The following is a 19,799-nucleotide window of genomic DNA, read 5'->3' as shown; positions in this document are numbered from 1 at the left end:
CGGGGCTTTCTTTAGTTGTTTTCCCTTTGTGCAAAGGTGTGTTTGGCTTGTGGAAGTGTTCTGCAGTTTTCTGCAGCAGTTCTTCACTTGTACAGTCTCTTTTGGCTTTTGATAAGCTGCAAGGAGATATTTGCGTTGTCCATGAAGCTGGGGTAGGCTATTCTTGTGGGGTGTGGCCAAAGAAAGCAAGTGCCTCGTTGGCAAGGCTTCTTGTCAGGCAAAAAGCAGAAGGGGCGAGTTTTTGTGGATGCGTTTTGGGATGAAGCCTGCAGCTTTGGAAATGGCATTAGTGCCTCGCGTGGGGGTGAAGCTGCAAGTCCTTGACTGCTGTCTTGTGTTGCTGAGAAGAGGAAGGACATCTTGGAATTGTGGCTGCTGTATTTGACGTCAAAGGGGCAAGTTTGTGGTCGGGGAGCTGCGTGGGCCCAAAGGACCCAGGGGTGCCGGTCAAGAGCAGCTGAAGGTGGGCCAGCGCGTGGCCAGGGAGCCAAGAAGGGCAAGGGCGTCCTGGCCTGTGTCAGCAAGAGTGGGGCAGCAGGAGCAGGGCAGTGAGCGTCCCCCTGGGCTGGGCAGCGCTGCGGCCACAGCTGGGAGTGCTGTGCCCAGTTGTGGGCCCCTGTGAAGCAGAAAGTCCTTGAGGGGCTGGAGCGTGTGCAGAGGAGGACACGGGAGCTGGGGAAGGCTGTGGAGCGCAAGGCCAAGGAGGAGGTGCTGAGGGAGCTTTAGCCTGGACAACGGGAGGCTCGTCAGGGCCCTTCAGGCACACTTCCATAGATCCATAGAGGACAGCGCTCACCCCAAGGCCTGCTTCCCTGCCAGACATCCCCGCTCTGCATCCATGTGCTTTAGCCACCTGAGCAGGTGACACTTCCAACTTGTGGTTTCTTGGCTTGCTAGGAGGAGAAGCCCTGCTCATTTTCTCTCTTCCCAGCAAGCAAAGATGCTTCTGCACAAGCTTTCCTGCCCTTTTCCTGCACCGAATGGGATTCTGATCCACTTTTAGTTTTCCATGTCTGCCGCAGCAAGAGCAAAGGCCTTGCTGGCTATTTCCTACTTTTCCATTTCACAGCTTTCAAGAGCTAAAAGCTCCCTTGTGCAGAGGCACTGTGCCTTGCAGATAGCAGCCATGGAGGACTATCAAATTCCTAGGCAAACAGAGTTCTCTTGAATTAGCCCATTTTAATCTGGCCGGAGTGACTTAGAATGCCATTGCTAAGAATGCTGATGATTTCTCCTTCAAAGAGGTGGTTGTAGATGCCAGGAGAAAGGAGGTGCTAAACGATAGGTAACGGCCTGTCCCTCATGTTTCTCTCTTGCCACAGATGACAGAAGCAGCAGCAGTCTCTGCCCCGGCTCCCTCTGCTCCTGGAGAAGAAGCCAAAGAGGAGCAAAAGGAGCAAGACGACCACGAGCCTGCAGCTGTGGTCACAGCAGAGCCTGATGCTTCCAAGAGAGTAAGTGCCAGTTGTGGGTGCTGCTGTCTTTAGTGCAAGGCAGAGCTGCAAGTTTCTGAGCAGCCAGCACTTGCTGTTGCTGGCTGAGGATGCTGAGTGCTGGAATCCCGCAGGACGCGGCCATTTCCTGCAGGCAGGGACAGCTAGAAATTGGCCTTTGGCCTGTCACCTTCAGGCACCCAAGAGCTGGGGGCTGCGGCTCAGCTTCTGCCTGCTTGGCTCAGTGAAGCTCTGTCTCTGGGCTTCTGCAGGGCCGTGGCCAAGGGCACAGGTGCTCATGCTGGAGGTCACGGGGCTTTCTTTAGTTGTTTTCCCTTTGTGCAAATGTGTGTTTGGCTTGTGGAAGTGTTCTGCAGTTTTCTGCAGCAGTTCTTCACTTGTACAGTCTCTTTTGGCTTTTGATAAGCTGCAAGGAGATATTTGCGTTGTCCATGAAGCTGGGGTAGGCTATTCTTGTGGGGTGTGGCCAAAGAAAGCAAGTGCCTCGTTGGGAAGGCTTCTTGTCAGGCAAAAAGCAGAAGGGGCGAGTTTTTGTGGATGCGTTTTGGGATGAAGCCTGCAGCTTTGGAAATGGCATTAGTGCCTCGGGTGGGGGTGAAGCTGCAAGTCCTTGACTGCTGTCTTGTGTTGCTGAGAAGAGGAAGGACATCTTGGAATTGTGGCTGCTGTATTTGACGTCAAAGGGGCAAGTTTGTGGTGGGGGAGCTGCGTGGGCCCAAAGGACCCAGGGGTGCCGGTCAAGAGCAGCTGAAGGTGGGCCAGCGCGTGGCCAGGGAGCCAAGAAGGCCAAGGGCGTCCTGGCCTGTGTCAGCAAGAGTGGGGCAGCAGGAGCAGGGCAGTGAGCGTCCCCCTGGGCTGGGCAGCGCTGCGGCCACAGCTGGGAGTGCTGTGCCCAGTTGTGGGCCCCTGTGAAGCAGAAAGTCCTTGAGGGGCTGGAGCGTGTGCAGAGGAGGACACGGGAGCTGGGGAAGGCTGTGGAGCGCAAGGCCAAGGAGGAGGTGCTGAGGGAGCTTTAGCCTGGACAACGGGAGGCTCGTCAGGGCCCTTCAGGCACACTTCCATAGATCCATAGAGGACAGCGCTCACCCCAAGGCCTGCTTCCCTGCCAAACATCCCCGCTCTGCATGCAAGGGCTTTAGCCACCTGAGCAGGTGACACTTCCAACTTGTGGTTTCTTGGCTTGCTAGGAGGAGAAGCCCTGCTCATTTTCTCTCTTCCCAGCAAGCAAAGATGCTTCTGCACAAGATTTCCTGCCCTTTTCCTGCACTGAATGGGATTCTGATCCACTTTTAGTTTTCCATGTCTGCCGCAGCAATAGCAAAGGCCTTGCTGGCTATTTCCTACTTTTCCATTTCACAGCTTTCAAGAGCTAAAAGCTCCCTTGTGCAGAGGCACTGTGCCTTGCAGATAGCAGCCATGGAGGACTATCAAATTCCTAGGCAAACAGAGTTCTCTTGAATTAGCCCATTTTAATCTGGCCGGAGTGACTTAGAATGCCATTGCTAAGAATGCTGATGATTTCTCCTTCAAAGAGGTGGTTGTAGATGCCAGGAGAAAGGAGGTGCTAAACGATAGGTAACGGCCTGTCCCTCATGTTTCTCTCTTGCCACAGATGACAGAAGCAGCAGCAGTCTCTGCCCCGGCTCCCTCTGCTCCTGGAGAAGAAGCCAAAGAGGAGCAAAAGGAGCAAGATGACCACGAGCCTGCAGCTGTGGTCACAGCAGAGCCTGATGCTTCCAAGAGAGTAAGTGCCAGTTGTGGGTGGTGCTGTCTTTAGTGCAAGGCAGAGCTGCAAGTTTCTGAGCAGCCAGCACTTGCTGTTGCTGGCTGAGGATGCTGAGTGCTGGAATCCCGCAGGACGCGGCCATTTCCTGCAGGCAGGGACAGCTAGAAATTGGCCTTTGGCCTGTCACCTTGAGGCACCCAAGAGCTGGGGGCTGCGGCTCAGCTTCTGCCTGCTTGGCTCAGTGAAGCTCTGTCTCTGGGCTTCTGCAGGGCCGTGGCCAAGGGCACAGGTGCTCGTGCTGGAGGTCACGGGGCTTTCTTTAGTTGTTTTCCCTTTGTGCAAAGGTGTGTTTGGCTTGTGGAAGTGTTCTGCAGTTTTCTGCAGCAGTTCTTCACTTGTACAGTCTCTTTTGGCTTTTGATAAGCTGCAAGGAGATATTTGCGTTGTCCATGAAGCTGGGGTAGGCTATTCTTGTGGGGTGTGGCCAAAGAAAGCAAGTGCCTCGTTGGGAAGGCTTCTTGTCAGGCAAAAAGCAGAAGGGGCGAGTTTTTGTGGATGCGTTTTGGGATGAAGCCTGCAGCTTTGGAAATGGCATTAGTGCCTCGCGTGGGGGTGAAGCTGCAAGTCCTTGACTGCTGTCTTGTGTTGCTGAGAAGAGGAAGGACATCTTGGAATTGTGGCTGCTGTATTTGACGTCAAAGGGGCAAGTTTGTGGTGGGGGAGCTGCGTGGGCCCAAAGGACCCAGGGGTGCCGGTCAAGAGCAGCTGAAGGTGGGCCAGCGCGTGGCCAGGGAGCCAAGAATGCCAAGGGTGTCCTGGCCTGTGTCAGCAAGAGTGGGGCAGCAGGAGCAGGGCAGTGAGCGTCCCCCTGGGCTGGGCAGCGCTGCAGGCACAGCTGGGAGTGCTGTGCCCAGTTGTGGGCCCCTGTGAAGCAGAAAGTCCTTGAGGGGCTGGAGCGTGTGCAGAGGAGGACACGGGAGCTGGGGAAGGCTGTGGAGTGCAAGGCCAAGGAGGAGGTGCTGAGGGAGCTTTAGCCTGGACAACGGGAGGCTCGTCAGGGCCCTTCAGGCACACTTCCATAGATCCATATGGGACAGTGCTCACTACAAATGCTATTTCTTCTGCAAATATCCTCTCACAGCATCCAAGTGCTTTTGACACTTTTTTTGGTGACTCTTTCATCTTGTGGTTTCTTCCTTTTTTAGGAGGAGATTTCCTGTTCAGGTTCTCATTTTTCAGCAAGGCCAGGTGGTTTTCCTCCATCTTTTCTGCCCTTTTCCATCACTTGTCAAGATTCTGCTAGGTTTTTCTTTTGTAAGGTGACATTTCTGGAGAATGCATTATATTTGCATGAGAACACATTGTTTGGGGCTGCGAGCTCGGTGCAGAAGGAGCTGTTCTGGTGCCAGGCCAGTCAATAGGGCCTTTCACTTCGCGTTCATATTGACAGTACCTCTGCCTTTTTGCAGCCCAGGGAATCAGTAAATGTGGTGTTTTGAAATTGAGCGGGAAATCAATGCTCTTGCATTCCAGCTGGTCCTCAGAGTTCAGAGGAGCTGGGAGGGGCTGGGCTTTATTTCTGATTACAGCCCCTTTAGCACTCTCAGTGTTGTCAAGTCCAAGAGAAGCACTTGGCCAAGCACAGATGCTGCAAGAATGCCATTCCCAGTGCAATGCTCTGGATCTGGTTGCATTCCTTAAGGACCTAAATGCTCCAGATTCCCCGGGAGTGTGGTTTATTGAAGCAATAGGAGAGCAATCTCAGGATTGCTGCTGATCAGGGCAATGGCTACCAAGTGTGTGTAGCAACAGAAACTATAGTTAAGAGAGATTATAAGAGTGAGTTCTATCTTTCTATCTATCTATCTATCTATCTATCTATCTATCTATCTATCTATCTATCTAATCTATCTATCATTTGCATAATTGAATCTTCTTGGCTCTGGTCCAAAGTAGTTGGAGGTGCAAACTTCACCTAAAGCATCCCTTTCAGGAGAGGATTAGAGACACGTTCTGTTGACCGATTCTGAGCAGGCAGAGCTGTTTCCCCCTCCAGATATGGTGGTTTTTTTCCCCTCAGAGCTGTTTTCCTCCTCCGGCCTCTTCTTCCTGAAGCCCCCAGTTAATTCTTTGATTTTCTGCCTGTCCCAGAGAGGTGGAAGAATTCCATGTTTTAGGTGGTGAAGAGAACATGAACTCCAGAAGTGTCTCTCATAAAGGGTGAGCTCACCCAGGAAGCCACCTGCAGAGGCAGGATGGAGCTGTGGGACTGGGCTGGGTGTCAGTCACTACTGAAAGACAAACAGGACATGGCAGGAGCAGAGGGAGGCCCTCACCAGATCCCTGAGAAATGCCACACCTTCCCTGTCAGCTGCCTGAGAGGCTGTTGGAGCTTCAGCCCCAGATGGCCCCTGATTGTAGTGCCAGGGTCACTTTGGAATCTGTGCCTCCCCACGGGCAGAGAATGACCCAGGAGAGCAGCAGCACAGTGCTCTGGGAACGTGTGAGCCCATCAGTTCTTGAGTCTTAGCCCACAAATGTCCTATGGAAAGTTGAAACCCATCTTCTCTTGCTTTCTGTGCAGATCCTTCCAGAGAAAGAGCAGGAGCAGATTGCCTTATCAGAGATGCCATGCCAGACTCAGGGAGAGCTGAGAGCCCGAGAGCAGGAAGAGCAGCTCAGGCAGCAGGTGGAAGAGCCACAGGAGAATGGCCAGGTAAGCCTGACTCGCCAGGTGTCAGAGGGAAAGGGCAGGAAGAGGGGCATAAAACAGAGCTCTTGGGAGTGAGGAGGCCAGGAGTCCCAGAGGCACTGAAAGCACAGAGCCTTGGAATCTGCAGGGATCAGCACTGGGACAAGAGGGTTCCATTAGAAGCAGGTGTGGGTAGGGAAGCAGAAAGAAGTGGCTGAATAAATGTGATTTTGAGGCTGCAAGAGGAAAAAGCTGAGCCTTATGGCAGCTCCCAGTCACTTGCTCTGCATTTGTGTGTACAGAACATCAAGGCAGAGCCACAAGCAGAGCTGCCCGAAGCTCAGAGTGCCATCACAGAAGTGAAGAAGAGGAACCAGGAAGAGACAAGAAGAATTCAAAAGGAGATGAATCTCCAGCAGCAGAGGGGTGATCAACAAAACCAGGTGACTGAAAGAGTGGCAGTCACTCCACTTGTGAAAGATCCTCTCTCTCGTATTTTAGAGAAATTGAAGGAACAGCTGGACACAGACTTTCAGAAAGCTCACGCTAAGATCATGGCAAGGGAGAAGAGGCAGGAGGAAGAAATTAAAATCATCAGAGAAAAACTTAATCCCCTCCCTCAGGCTCTACAAAAGCAAGTGAGTGAAAGAGGGATAGCCACTGCAGTCACCAAACTGGTGGTTTCTGCCCTTCTGGCCTTCCCAGTGCAGAGCAGCAGGGAGCGGGGTGATGCCTCTGAGTGCCATCCTGCTCTAGTGTGTATCACAGTCACTCGGAAGGACATTTCCTGGTGTGCTGAATCTCAGCTGCTGCCCTGGACAGTGGGACTTGTCCTTTGGCCTTTTGGCCAGCAGTCATCCAAATTGATTCCTGCTGGCCTGTTCCTGCTCTCCTTGTTTCTTGAGGTGTTTTTACAGAGGAATATGGTGACCCAGATGGAGGATTGAAACAAGCTGTCTGTATCCCTTGTAAATCTGTTCTTTCCTCACAGTCAGTGACTCTTGACTGACAGGGACAAGCTGTAGTCTCTGACTGCTTTGTTCTGTTTGACTCGAGGTGCAAGTGTTGACGTCTCACCGGGCAGCCGGCAAAGACTTCCGGCAAATGAGTGGCACTGAAGAGCCCCGAGGCTGGCGTGAGGCACAGGAACTGTCCCCACCTAAGGTGCTACAGGTTGGGCATGACCTGAAGATGGTGCAGGAAAAGAGGACACAGTGGGGGGAGGCCGAACACTTGAACAAGGAGCTGCAAGTGTATCTGAAGCCCTTGGAGGGGGAAAGGAATCCTTGAGAGGAAGTAGAATGGTCATTGTGGCAGTGATCCTTCAGAAAATCCATGAAAATGGACCATGAATCTGGCCATCCACTCAAGTAGAACTAGCCTTTGGTTTTGACCCATCCAGTCTGAGAAGTGGACATCAGAAAAAACCCACTTAAGAGCGCTTCATGTTGCTGACAGCACCTTCCTAAGGGCTTGCATTTGAAATGGAATCTCAGGCTAATCTCTGCCAGCCACCTTTCTGACATAAACTCATTTCTTGTCCCAGATCTACAAGGGCTTTGTCACCAAACCTGATGCAGCAGCAGCATGGTCTAAAGGAGCCTTTGCTCTCCACCCTGAGAAGCGGAGCCGGGGCGGTTTGTTCATCTCCAGTGCTGACCCAGCTGCTGCTCAGCAACAGGAGATCAAGGATGACTCCCTGGAGCTACGGAGTACGTCTGCTGTATTTCTTGTCTGAGGGACAGTCTATTGTGTGCAGATGTCAGCATAGCTGTACCAAATGTTTTTCCTGAGTTTGGTGTCCCAGGGACATTTAGAGACATTTCCCCACAGGAACTGCCGTAGAAAAGCAGTCTCTGTGCTGGCCACCTGTGCTGCAGAGCTGTCTGCCTGGTTGTTGTTGTTACCCAGCCGAACACAAAGGGTTCAAAGCTTCAGGCTCTGGGTCTGTCTTTTGAATCTCCTGGAAGCTGGGATCTCTGCTTTAAAGTGAGCATCTTGCATTTTGTTTCCCTCAGGGAAAATAGTGAACATGGAAAATCCCGTGATGAAATACACGGAACTGGAACATATTGGCAGAGGGTGAGTCCAACCACAGTTACTTCTATATAACCATGGGCCAGGTGTTTTTCTGGTGGAATATCTATCCAGTGTGAAGTCAGAACAGCTGCAAACAGACATCTATCCCCATGTTCAGACACTGGGGATAGATTGTCCCATCTCTCAGTGCTGCTCCGAATTTGTGAGTGTGCCCAGAAGGCATTGTCAGAGACACCTCCATGCTGCCAAGTTCCTGCCTGCAGCAAGGAACAGGACCTGGAAGATTTCCTTGTCTCACAAGTGTGGGACAGTTCTGTGTTAATTTCCTGAGCATTTTTGTATATCTCCAAATCATACAGCCACACTAATAAAAGGGGAAGAAACGTGCTTGCCTGAAACAGCAACCTACTCCCTGATAGCTGTCAGATAACAGTTCTCAGGAACATTTCTTTCCAAAAGATTGCTGAAGGAAATACTCCATGGTCAGGATAAAAACTGCACAGTTTAGAACCTGAAACCCAAGATGAAAGAAGGAGCTCTCCTTAGGAGCTGAGGCAGTAAACGGCAACGCTTCAGGGACAGGCCCAGTGCCCATGCACTTGAGAGGAAAATGCATCATCTGCCTTCGGGCAGAGCCCGCCTGCATCCAGCAGGTTTTAGGCATTTGCAGCAGAGATCTCCTCTGTGGGCTGGCTTTCACTGCAAGATCTAAATGTCTTCTCCTTTCTTTGCTGCTTTTTTGTTTCTAGGACTTTTGGAGATGTTTGCATAGCACTTGACAATGCCACAGGAGAAGAGGTAAATGTCAACATCTCCCGCAGGTCCTCTGGTGTGAGCAGCTGTGGCTGGAGCTTTGAGTAGAGCTGTGCTGAAAAGGCACAAGAAGCACAGACTGCTACCAGCCTGCAAAATACATTTGGGACAGTCTTTGTCCTTCTCAGCTGCCAGAAGGAAGGCAAGGAGGGCAGCAGTTCCTTTCAGAGAAGGATGTGCTCATTTGCTCTCCATTGCTAAAACAAAGGTGGTGCCTTTGAGCATCTCACTGCTCTTTGGGGCTATGGCTTCAGAGTCCTGAATTCTCACTTCTGCTTGCCAGCAAATGCATCTGAAAGTTACTGGTAGTTCCTTAGCCACCTGCAGTGCCGCACTTGGCAACTGCACGTAGGGAGAGATCTGCACGGCATCCCTAAAAGCCCTAAGTCCTGCCCATAGCCCAAGATGTATCCACAGAGTATTAAGGCATGGATTACTTCTTCTGAATCCCAGACAAAGCAGCAGGGAGTGTGCTCAGAGCTTTGTGGGTGATAGTTGAGACACCACAGTTACCAAGTGGACAAGGCAAAACCTCAGTGGCCACGTGTCCTGTAAGTGGCCTCCAAGGGAGCAGAGAAATGGGCTGTTGCAATGTCAGTTCCTAATTACTGCAATGCCCAATCACAAGGCAGTTTGGCACAGCTGGGCTGTGGCATTGCAAAATCACTCGCTCCATGTGCCTTGCGGTCTTGTGCCGCCAACTTCTCAAGTTACTCATTTTCAATGTCATTTTAGGTGGCCATAAAGAAAATAAATCTCCAAGAACTGAGGAAGAAGGAACTAAAAGTCAATGAACTCATGCTCATGAAGCCAAATAAGAATCCCAACCTGGTCAACTATTTAGACAGGTGAGTTGTTGTGAATGTTTGTTTACATATTGCAAACATGCAAGGTAAAATTCCACTTTGTTCACTGGCAGAAAATAGAGCTGTAATTATTGGTTAAATATTACTGCTCTGCTCATCTCCAGTGGATGGGAAGAGAGTGCATCTTGTCTGCATGAGTCTTCCCTGGTACACAGAGTTTGAAAATGATTCAAAAACCTGCATCAGTCATATCTTACTGAATCAATAGCCTGTAAGTTCACAGCCACCACATTGTTTTGGGGCTTGATTTTTTTCAAGAGTCCTCTTACATCCAGATAAACTAACATGGATTTCCCTTGGATTGTGTCCCCTCTTTTCCATTACTTTGCATGCCAGGAAGACTAGGTGCTTATTTCCAGAAACACGCAGTTTGACAGGTTTTTGATCTGTTCCTAACCTGCAGTTTTTACTTGCTGGCAATTGAAGACATCTCCTTTTTTCACAGCTGTGCCTTTCTTCTTGAGACAGATTGCAAACAATGCACAGCCTAGAGGGAATGTCTATTCCTTTAATTCTGTCCTAGTCACAAAGGGACTTGGAAACAAGAATCAATCAAGAAAACAACCTAGCCATGCATGTTTATCTCCATGCTCTTGTTTCCTTCTTTCAGCTACCGTGTGGATGGGCAGCGCTGGCTGGTCATGGAGTACATGGACGGAGGCACTCTGAGCGATGTCATCAGCGAGACCTACCTGTCTGAAGACGAGATGGCAGCCATCAGTCGGGAGGTCAGCAATCCCACCTGTGCTGCCCAGGGCGTGGGCAGGATTGTCTGGGAAACAGGGCTCCAACCTGGAGTGATTTCATGTGCCAAGCTTTGTTTCTGTGTTGCTGGTATGCTATGGGCAAGTAAAAGCCTCTCAAGTGAAATGCCTGCCAGTGCCCCTGCACTCACAGCAGTTAGTTCTTGTACTCATATCTCCTACTGTTGTATTCTTGCTCTGTCTCTTGTATTTGTATTTGCTGTTCTCCACCTTGCCTCCCTAAACTTTTATCTCCAGCCTGTCTGCACTGCATTCCTTGCCTGTAGAAGCAAAGGTGCTGGTGGCAGCATTTGAAATGATCAGCAAAGAAAAAAGACTCATTTCTCTCAGTCCTCAACTGAAAAGGACAGTAGTGCAGCCAAAATGCTCTTTGCTTCAGGAAGGTGACTGTTGTGATACTTCCAAGTCTGTGCTGAGGCCAGCAACAAAACCTTTGTCATGCAGCCTCCCACCCCAAAGTGATCCACTTCACACCAAAGGGAGGGACTTTTTCTTCCTTGGCAAAACCCTCACTTGTCCTCTGCATGGAGAAAGCACATCCACAGCAGCAGCAGCCATGCTGGCTGGTTTGCAGGGGACAGTCTACAACAACAGCAGGTGCTGTTGCTCTTTCAAAAGCTGACATGCCTTTCCTTAGAAAGGTCCTGCTCTGCAAGTGGTGGAGCAGCAAGCTCTTCCTCACAATCGCACTCTGTTCTGCCATTATTCGCCATTCCCCTGCAGAGGCAATCTGTAGAGCTGTTTCCTTTCTTGTGTAATGAAATCACATCGCTAATTTTTGCCCTCCTGTTTCTGTTTTCTCTCTCAGTGCCTGCAAGGCCTGGATTTTCTTCACTCGAACCATGTGATCCACCGAGATGTGAAGAGCAGCAACATCCTTCTCAGAACCGACGGCTCTGTCAAGCTGGGTCAGTGTATTCTTGGTCAGGTGCAGCATTCCAGGGACGTGGGCTGTGGGGCTGCTTTGAGTGACTGCCAGCTCCCCAAAAATGGTGCTGGTGGCAGTGCAGGGAACCCTGCCACAAACTGTGGGCACAGTTGCAACATGCACAGAAGTATGACAAGGAACAAGGAGTCAAGAGTGGCGTTGCTCTGTGTGTGTCCCTTCCAGAGGGAGGGAGATACAATGTAAAGCTTCAGAAAAATAAAAGGCTGGAGGTAGTCTAAAAAATGAGGCTTTTTTTTTGAAGTGGCCAATTCCATATTTCCTTGTCTAAAGCCCTGAGGAAACAGAGCGTGGACAGTTCTCCAGGAGACTCAACAGCACATTCTTAGACTGAGAGTGGGGAATTCTTTGGCTTGATTTCCTAACTTGAGCTGGCTTTCATGGTTTGTTTTTTTCTCCACAGCTGACTCTGGCCTCTTTGTTCAGCTCACCCCTGAGCAGAGTCGACGGAGCTCAGTGGCCAGCATTTCTGGGTGGATGGCGCCTGAAGTGGTGACAGGTCAACCATGTGGCCCCAAAGTGGACATATGGTCTCTTGGAATCGTGGGCATCGAAATGGCGGAAGGAGAAGTTCCTTACTGGAATGAAACTCCTGTTTCGGTAAGGTGCAAATACTCACTGATCCTGCTTGTCTTTCTCACCTGTCCCATGGTCAGTGTGCCATTGGACAAAATCCCATTGCCATCTGCTGGCACCACTTCCACCAAGGTCCCCTTCTGAAAATGTCCCTGCAGCACATCAGCATCTGCTGTCGATTTGGTTGCATCAGAAGGGAAGAGGAAGGTAACCAGTTCAGAAACCTAACCAGTTCAGAAACCTGCCATTTTGGCCTCCAGCCATGCCTGACATTTTTCACTTGCTTTTTGAACAATGTTGGAGCTCTGTCTCTGAAGAAAAGGCATTTTTCAGTGGAATGGTTGGATGTGTGATAAATATCCTTCAAAATGGAGATTGAATCTTCCTAGTTTCAATTTTAGAGAAAAAGAAAAAAGAGAAAAAGTAAATGGAAAAGGAAGAGGAAGAGAAAAGGGAAAAGAAAAAAAGAAAAAGTAAGAGAAAAATGGAAAGGAAGAGGAAAAGGAAGAGAAAATAAAAAGAAAAAAAGGAAAAGGAAAAGGGAAAAAAGACAGAAAAAAAAAGGAAAAGAAAAAGAAAAAAGAATAAAAAGAAAAAGGAGAAAAAACCACCAAAGCAATGCCCAAGCAAGTTCTGCTTGCTTTTCCTTTCATTTACCACAGCACATCAATTTTCTTCCAAACTGTAGCATCTTTTCCCAATCCTGTGGGTCTTCAAAACTTTCAGGCTTTCAAATCATCTGTACATTGTTCAGTCTTGCGTGTGGGTGGCCTGGATAAGTTTAGGATGTGTTTTTCTCCGACTGCAGTTAGAATTGTACACTAAACTCTTGGCTGTTTCTGGGTACTTTAACAAGTTGATGAGCTTGCAGCCAGGTGCCCGGGGCTGGGATCCAACGTGGGCGGTTGACGCCGGTGCTGTGTTCCTTTACCACAGGAGCAGGGCCACCCCTGGCTTGCACAGTTCTAAGGACAGTGAGGACTCCAGCTCCCCACCATGTCCAGTGGCTGAGCTCAGCTGCAAAGAGACAGGATAAAACCCTCTTTGTGACCTCTGGGGGTGTGGGAAAAGTAAAGGAAATTTTCCTCTGGGATGAAGAAGAAAGTAACAAAGTCTCTTTGGTCACCATCTTTTTCAGTGCCACCAGCACAGAGCTGTCACTATTGTGGTGGGCATTTTCATGGAGACTCCCAGGCCTCCTTCCATTGTTATTTCTGTCTATTTTAGATGGATTCTGCATCTGCATTTTTTTCAAGAGGAGAAAAAAAAAAAAAACAACTTGATGATTTTTGTTTCATGGAAGCTGTGCTAAAGGGACCAACAAGCACTGCAAAGATTCCTTTCATGTAATAATCCTTGGAAATAGTATGGATAGAATAAACTCCCCCTTCCAAATAGCCTGTCAGGCTGGTGCGAATCCTCAGAGAAGCAAAACATGCTTTTGCTGATGTAGTTCCCACTAACTAGGTCAGTCAATGAAATCAGCTGCCAAGGCAAGATCTGCTGAATGTTGGAAAAGCTGTGGCTGCATCGGGGTTTGGGTTTTTGGTTGGTAAAGGAAAGTCATCTCTGGGTCTCTCCAGGGCAGTTTCTGCAGAGTGGAGCTTAAACAATGGGATCTGAGAGAGCAGTTACAGATGGGAAAGAAGCAGCTGGAGCCTTATGTTTCCTTTTTCCCCAGCCTCAACTCCTGATAGCCATACGAGGGACACCAAAGCTGCGGCAGCCCAACCGATTCTCGTCTTCCCTGCGTAACTTCCTGAGGCACTGCCTGCGGACAGACGCGGCACGGCGCTGGTCTGCCAAGGAGCTCCTGCAGGTAAAATGCAAAGGGGCTGCAGGTGAAAGAGTGTCTGAGGGATGGGCTCCTGCTCCACTGAAGTGCAAGGCATCAGATGAGCCTCCTTCCTCCCAACCTCCACTCCTGATGTTGTTCAAATGAAAACGGTGAGGAATTCTAGTCTGGGCTAGGCTGGGCTGGCAGGGCCCTGTGAAGGTCATCTGGTCCAAGTGTCCTGCAAAGAGCAGGGAGAGATCAGGTTGTTCAGAGCCCCTTCCCACCTGACCTGGAATGTTTGCCCTATCCCTACCCAGGATGGGGCACCTACCAGCTCTAAGGACAACCTGTGCCAGTGTGGCACCATGCTCCAAGTAAACAAGTTCTTCCTTAGATCTAATCTGACTCAATTCCCATTTTATATTATAAATATTATCCCATGTCCTATTGCAACGGAGCCTGTTAAAAAAGGTATTTCCTACTTCCTGAGAATCCCCTTTGAAGTACTGGAACTCAGCAATGAAGTCTCCCTGGGGCCAGTTCTCCTCCAGGCTGAATAGCTCCAGGTCTCTCAGCCTGTCCTCAGAGGAGAGGTGCTCTGTCCTCTGTTTCTGTCACCCTGTTTTGTAATTTGGTGGGGTGCTCCTTTTTATCGAATGGCAAAAGAACTGAAGTAGAGCAATGCAGGGTACACAGTCATGAAATGGTGGTGGAGGAACCCAAGGAAGCCAGTCCTGGCAGAGCAGTCTGGAGAGATTTGGCTGTGGGCAGGAGGGGCTGTGTGGGGGCTCACTGTGAGCCTCTGAGGGGCCCTGGTTTCTGCCCCCCACCCCACCCTTAGAGGTTTCTGGCACGCAGACAGGGGCAGCTGAGAGGGACTTGTCCCAGCCCCATCTGCTGCCTGGCACGCTCAGGCAGAGGGGAACTGGCCCAGGCTTACTGCCAGGCTGTGTGGCAGAGAGGGAACTGCAGCAGCCAGCGCCACTCGGCTGGCCCTGCTGGGAAGGAAGGTGCCATCCAGCACAGGAGGGGCAGGGCATGCAAAGGTAGACACTGCTCTGTCTCCCTGTGGAAATTAGCACGGTGCCTGTCTCTCAAAGACAGGGACCTATGTGGGTCATTGGAGTTTCCTGAAAGGAAGAAACCCCAGGGACAGAAAGCACCATTTCTAGAGCACGGGCAGGGCAAAAATCCCAGCTAGATGGAGAAACCAGAATAAAGGGATAAGTGGGATTCTGGGCCAGGTTTGCCTGTGATGGCAAGGTTCTGCACAGGATGACAGGGGAGCAGATGTCCCCGTCACTCCTCTTTCTGGGTCTTTCTAAGTACCAGAGGAATCCTGATTGAGTCTGTGAAGCACTGAGCTTGGAAAGTCATGATTCACTGTTCTTTGTTGTTTGTTTTTTTTTTTTTTCCTGTGGACAGCATCCATTTGTAACATCAGCCAAGCCAGCGTCCACCCTGGTACCACTCATCAACTCAGTGAAGAAGGAGAAGAAGAAGAAGACAAGAATCTAACAGTCAAGATATTTTTGCCATAACCAAGTTAGAGTAGGATTGTAGAGTAGGACTCTAGAGTAGGATTATTGAGTTGTTTTGTAGTATAGGTTTATAGAGTAGGATTGGAATTAAATAAAGTTTCTGAAGCATCAACTCATTTGGAAGATTCCCCTCCTTCTGACCCCTTCAGAAAACTCAACATTTCCTTCTGAATTGCCAGGTGTTTTTGATTGGTGCTAAGACACGCTTATGGCTTCTTTGGTATGGTTTGTAAGTGGAGAAGGCTCTTCTTCATTCATCCTCTCCAGACCACACTGCCTTTGGAATACGGCCCACTGGTCCCTTTTGGCACATCTGGGGCACTTCTAGTTGAGGCAGAAATGGCAATGGCATCTGCAGGAAAAACCAAAGGGGGAGTGGGGAAGCCAAACCATCCTGTGCAGATGCAGGCCTTCAGCTGTGACTCCAGAGCATTTGGGCGCCTGCCACTTGGATTTGTATCCCTAAGTGCAATGTCTCTGGCTGGAGGAGAGCCTTGCTCAGCTGAGAAAGCAGCAAGATCAGAGAGGGTGCTCTGAAAGGTCTCCTGCGGTGCAGAGCTGTCAGCGACTGTGAGGTGAGAGCGGGCCCGGCCTTGCCCGGGCTGGAGCCGCAGCAGAGCCCCGGCAGAGCCCGGAGCAGCCTGAGCCTCGGCAGAGGCAGGCTGCCAGGAGGCCCTTGTAGCTGCAGGAGGCAGCAGCCCGGCCCTGCGTGCCTCTTCCTGGTGTCATGAATGAGGTGCCATATGTCAAGTTCAATAAACTGCAAGATTTAAACTTTAGCAGCAATTTTAATTGAGGTATAAAAAAATATAAAATAATATTAAAATCAAATATAATGAAGTAGTTACAAATAGAAATTTGGCAGTGGTTCTGATAAAGCATAAACAAAACCAAGCGGGGGACAGGGAGGACCTCTCACCCTGCCGCACGTACAAAAGGCAAAAGAATCCAAGCACAACTTTTATACTGTATGCTAATACATATTCATCAATAGTTCCTGTAAATCTCCTCCCAGTTTTGATTCTTGAAGTCTAAGTCACCATATTACACAGCGCATGTTCCCGTTGTTGCTGGGGGGTCTTCTGGACTCTTCAGGGGTCTTCTTGGATGAAGGCCGATGGTCTTCCTGGCTGTCCTCTGAATAACCTGGCAGGTTGCGCATGCACATGGAGCTTGGTGTTATATAAGTAAGCATTATGTTCGTGTTTTGGGTTCTCTATCTGGAATTATATCAACTGCTTTGTCTTCAAGGCTGTTCTTGCCTAAGAAGAAGTTGCCTGGACTTTTATTTGTCTCAATGTCGATTCCACTCTTGGAGGTTTTCCCAACTTTGTCCTTCCCAAGGCCGTTTGTGCTAAAATATCTCAATACTCTATCCTGGATCTTATGAACATCTGCGAACATCTGTTTTGTGATGCTAATGACATATCGCTTTCCCCTATTACTTTTTAACAAATATTTTCTAAAATATCAATATAGTTACAGTTATTAGCACAAATCATCTTCATTTATCACATCTCTATCTGGCTGTGTTTGAAGGTAGACGGTCAAAGCAAACTCCCTTGGTTCCTCCCTGAGCCCTGCCCAAGAGGAGGATGAAACCAGATGTGCCCGCACTAGAAGTTATGGTAGCTTGTTTATTCAACAGTATAAAATCTGGGCCCTCTCACAGCAAAGTTGGCAGCCTGGCCTGAGGGTGGGCGAACCACATAGGAATTCCCCGTTACTGGGAGTGCTTCTCCAATCCTTTGGTGTGACAGGGCATCCCCAGCTGACGTGTGTGTCAGGACAATGGTCAAGTATTAGGGTAACTGGTGATGTGTCTTTCTTCATCCCTACAGGCAATCTTTTGTAGCAATAATCGGGTGCATTGCTTAGCTTATCCTTCTGTACTTCTTTGCTGCTTTGCCCTACAGGAAATGGCACTTCTTCCTTAAGTTGGTGTGGGTGTATTTGGTGCTGACCCTGCCAGCAAGCCATTCCCTTCAGAATTGGACTCGGTGGATCCCTTCCAACACAGAACGCTCTGTGATTCTGTGATCACTTCTACAAAGTTTGCTCAGAATGACTTTCAGCTAAAACACTTGAAATTATTTGCTGAAATTAGAGTTGGTAGATAGTTCTTGTTGGTAAACAATGGAGGGAGAGAACAGCTTCATGTGGTTTTTTTGGGGTGTTGCTCCAATTTTGTGGGTTCCTCCCTCCATTTTGGGATATCGCACCTCCGTTTTGGGGGTCTCCACCCAGCGATTTTGGCTTCCACTCCTTCCACTTTGGGGCCCCCCTTTAATTGTGTGCACCTTATCCCCATGTTCCACATATGCCCAGCGTCCCCAGTGTGCACTGAATGGCCAGCAAGGGACTGGGGAATGCTGGGACCCACAGTGATGTCAGCCATCCCTCCTGGTTACACACAGGACTCCTCGGCCCTTTTTGGGCTGCCCTGGAGTGCCAAGGCCACGGTGAGGAAATGTCTTTGCTGCCATGCTGTGCAGGATCTTGCTTGGCTCATTATGGCCTCATGTCCCCTGTGAAAAGAAGTGATACAGCACCAGCACCAATCTGTGTTATCTCTAACTGGAAACAGCTATTCTGAAACAGTCTACAACAGCATTTCAGTTTACATAACACATTATGTTTCTTACTCCATCATGTCACATGATTAATTTGGGTGAACTAAGTTTTTTCCTAACCTATTTCTGTGTTTGAAAAAAAAAGACCTTGATATTAAGGACATACGTTTCCCTCATAGCATCAGGTATTACTCCTTTCCTATTAATGAAGTCTTTGAAGATATCCAGTTCATGCCACAAAACATCTTGATCTTCCTTGTTGCTGTCAGGGATTAATGAATATATAAATCCAGCAAAGTTATCACACTTGTTCCACAGTGCCTTTAAAGTACATTAACTGATGGCAACAGTTCTAATTGTTAATATTTATTGTACCTTGATTACGTAAGTCATTACAAGGTAAAGAGTTCCTCTGGCATTTTATTAACTAAAACTGCTTGCAAGTTAAGCATGCATACACTCACTGGTCTCATATGGTCTCAGTCTCTGCAGATTTCCAAATTACATCGCTCACATTAGTTCTTGCTGGATGACCAGGGCACTGTAGTATGGAGCCAACACACTTCCATACTCTTCCAAGGCATTTAAAGCAGAAAATATTGCACCTATCCTTTCAGATGCTGTCTGCTAAGCCTCACAGTTGGCCAGTTCTCACAGTTTTTAAACTAAGCCTCACAGTTGGCCAGTTCTCACAATTTTTAAACTAAGCCTCACAGTTGGCCAGTTCTCACAATTTTTAAATTAATCTCCCACTTCTAGTCTAATCTAGATAACACTTTATCTTTTGTTCTCATCTTAGATGCATGCTGCACACACTAGCTTTCTTTCTGGATCAGAAATTCACCCATTCCTTATCTTCTCCCTGCTCATTTTGAACAATTTTTGGTTTGGTTGAATTGAATTTTTCCTGCTATCTTTTCCTTCTGGGCATCAGCTGTAGTTAACTTTTTTGTATTTGTACCAGTCCCAAGAAAACCTGGTGCAGTGGTTTCTGACTTCCCCTGATAACAAAGCAAAGAATGTGAATTGCAGATGGCAAAACCCCCACATTTAAAAGACAAACTATGCTGTGCAGCAGAAAGTACAATTCCGCCTGAAGCATCCCTGGTGGGAGGGGTATGTGGTGCCTAGAAAGTTGTGAAGAGAACAAGGAAGGAGGGCAAGGAGTGAGAGTTCTGTACTGCTGTGAGTAGCAAAATAGATTTGATATTTCTCAAAAGAAATTTTAAAAAAGTTTGTATATTTTCTGTTTAAGACTGGGGGCTTTAACTGTCAATCCGTTGGGTATTTCTCTTCTTATGCAAGTTAAATAAATCTTTCGTTTTTCAATATAATTTATAATGCACAATATAAATTTTTCCATAATGCCCTGATTTCTAAATTCAAATAAGCATATACAAGACAGTCAATGCCAACGTTAATAACAATGCTGTAGCACTACTAGCTGCACTTAATCTCCAACATTGATATACCTAAAATCAGACATCTCTGAAAGATGAGCAGGAGACACCTGATTTCCAGAGATGCCGGACTTTTCAGAGTTTTCACCAAATCAACAGGACACCTAAGTTCTTCTGATCTCTGAAAGTCAAGTCTACCTCAAATCAGATGTTGAACAATAGAAAAAGAAAAGCACTGTAAACCTCTCCAAATTTACCTAGAAGTGGTTTTGCAGTAGAAAACAGCTGAAGTCACTGCATAAAAAGATGCCAAATGACCAAAATCAACTGACCAAAAAAATGGAAGAACTTCCTTCTAGATAACATTCAGCCCTAGCATTTTCAATTAACCTCTTTCAAAACCCACTAACAAAACAGTAAGTTAATTTGCAAGCAGAAGTTTTAATTTAGTAACATTCCTTTGAGCAAGGTAGCCAGGGTGTGCAATGCAGAACTTTCTCAGCATCCAGAGCCCAACTGTCCAGAATACCATCTCTTTCAATGTCCTAAATACTACATCCAGCCCTTTTCACACTCTTGCTAAAAAGTTCCCTGTTGCTCCAAGAGGTTCTCGGTTAATAGACATGTCAGG

The 19,799-nt window shown here is 48.4% G+C and overlaps 2 long non-coding RNA genes across 2 annotated transcripts; both read left to right on the top strand.

Annotated features, from left to right (window-relative positions):
* Positions 1-7,494: 7,494 nt before the first annotated feature.
* Positions 7,495-8,699, top strand: LOC128822565 (uncharacterized). The gene is made up of 3 exons (XR_008441492.1): positions 7,495-7,584; positions 7,706-7,954; positions 8,662-8,699. It is a non-coding gene; the product is annotated as an uncharacterized LOC128822565 (long non-coding RNA).
* A 4,632-nt stretch (positions 8,700-13,331) lies between these two features.
* Positions 13,332-15,307, top strand: LOC128822562 (uncharacterized). The gene is made up of 2 exons (XR_008441489.1): positions 13,332-13,696; positions 15,080-15,307. It is a non-coding gene; the product is annotated as an uncharacterized LOC128822562 (long non-coding RNA).
* Positions 15,308-19,799: the final 4,492 nt, after the last annotated feature.

This window comes from Vidua macroura, chromosome Z, assembly GCF_024509145.1.
Source record: "Vidua macroura isolate BioBank_ID:100142 chromosome Z, ASM2450914v1, whole genome shotgun sequence".
Taxonomy (NCBI): domain Eukaryota; kingdom Metazoa; phylum Chordata; class Aves; order Passeriformes; family Viduidae; genus Vidua; species Vidua macroura.
Note: the sequence above shows the minus strand (reverse complement) of the source record. Positions and strands in the feature narration are given on the sequence as shown.